Source organism: Corvus brachyrhynchos, unplaced genomic scaffold, assembly GCF_000691975.1.
Source record: "Corvus brachyrhynchos isolate BGI_N302 unplaced genomic scaffold, ASM69197v1 scaffold10, whole genome shotgun sequence".
Classification (NCBI taxonomy): domain Eukaryota; kingdom Metazoa; phylum Chordata; class Aves; order Passeriformes; family Corvidae; genus Corvus; species Corvus brachyrhynchos.
In genome coordinates, this window is record NW_008236180.1 from 5661244 (window position 1) to 5663116 (window position 1873).

At 47.3% G+C, this 1873-nt stretch overlaps 1 protein-coding gene across 1 annotated transcript in view; it reads left to right on the plus strand.

Annotated features, from left to right (window-relative positions):
• The window catches only part of GATA5 (GATA binding protein 5), a 12310-nt gene extending 11574 nt beyond the window's left edge, over positions 1–736 (plus strand). Inside the window, exon 8 of the mRNA XM_017735795.1 lies at positions 63–736. The gene's annotated coding sequence lies outside the window, so the exon portion shown is untranslated. The remainder of the gene's footprint in view (positions 1–62) is intronic.
• Positions 737–1873: the final 1137 nt, after the last annotated feature.

Here is a 1873-nt window from a genome sequence, read left to right on the forward strand (position 1 = left end):
AGAACCCCCCGCCCTCCAGCAGAAAGCCTCGGGACCAATGTTTTCGGCTGTCCGAGGGGCAGGAGGACGAGCTGCCCCGGCGCCCTGGGATGCGGGGGTCGAGCCACAGCCACAGGACAGGTTTCTCTTGGAGGATGCCCATGGAAAACGCCAGCTGGATGGGGCTGGGATGACCCCGCTGTGGCACCAGGTCCCCAAAATCTCATCCTTCCCCGGAGCAGCCCAGGGCTGCCTCCCCAAGGCCGGAACCTCGGGGCTGCCTCCGTTTTCCCAGGGAAAGCCTTCCTCCTCTGAGACGAAACCAGCAAATAAATGCATCCCAGAATCTATGTTTATTCACAGTGATTTCTCCCTCCTATGACTCCACTGTGTGCAATTTATTCCACTTTCCAATAAAAGACTGTAATAACATGGCACCAAATAACTTAATTTTATTAAAATGTAAGCTACATGGCCTGCCTTATGTTTTATTGGCCACAACAGGAAGAAAAGAGAAAAAAAAAAAAGCAATGGTTGTTTTAAACATTTACTGTTTTATATTAAAAACAATCATCTCTATAGAGTGTTAGCTTCTGAAGTGTTTTGCATATCAACACTGAGCTGATGAGTCATACATGAAATAAACACGCTGCTCTTCCCTTTCCAGCTCCAAACAAAGAGGTTTTTAGTATTATTTTAGGCAAACAACATGACAAAAATGGTCAAAGCCTCCCAATAATAAAAGAATACTAAAATGCTGGTTTTTTCTTTTGTATTTCCTGATTGGTTTTGATGTTGCCAAGTCTGAGCATTAGAAAATCAGAAGTTAGTCCTCCAAAACTTAAAAGAAAGGCTTGAGGGACTGAAAAATAAGGGGTGTATTAGAGGTGTAATTGTTTGCATCCAGTTTTGGGGTTGTTTTGAGCGGAGGATTTCCAGCTTTCAGCCATGCAGAGCAGATTGCTTTTTAATTATTTTAATGAAGGCCAAGTAGAAAACAATTGCTTGGAGCTGAGCTGTAGCAGATCTTCAGTGATGCAAAACCCACACCACACTTCCAAAAGCTGGCAACAGTGTGTTTCTGCAGCATCTCAGATATGGGAAATGGGGAGATATGCCCTGTAAGGGGATCCTGAAAGTCCCAAGGAACCTGGGGATGAGGAATAGACCATATTGAAGAGGAGAGAAGAGTGGGAAATGAAGGGGGAGCAAGGTCATGAAGTTACTTATGGCCTACTTTATTTGTTATTTCTAAACAAAATCCCCAGCCTCTCTGTACAGCTATTTATGGCCAGGAAACTGTCAAGTAATAGTTCCTTAATATAGAAGTTGACCTGTCCGGGGCTTCCTGGAGCAACTCTTCCTCTTGTCAGAAGAGATGGATCACTTGATTTTTATTATAAACAACAGGCTAAAGAGGATCAGGGAGAGTGAATCTGACATCAAGTCACAACTCAGCTGAGATGGAGGATGATACTTTCCACCATGCAACCCTCGCTGGAGGAAAGGAGATGCTCCAGGCACTGGGGAGCACTGGTCCCCTGCAGGGGCTGCCCTGTGCAGGCACGGTGGGGGTTCAAACCACCCTTTTATCAAAGCCCATGGGTGAAAACTGTCTTTGGAGGAGTATTTCGTGTGCCTCCAGAGCTTCCCTAGCAGCCTGCATGATGCCAAGCTCCAGTGCCAGGGCAAAGGCTGTCATGGAAAGGCATCCCTCCAGTGCCAGGCCAGCACTGGCACACCGGGTTTGCAGGGCCAGGCTCTGACCATGGATCCACATCTCTACCGTTTGTTTTTCCACTCTCTGGCCGGCCAACATCCGCAGCAGAGCCAGGCACAGCCAGGCAGCAGATAAGCCAGCAGCACAAGGCTGGAGGGTAACACCATTCCCAAA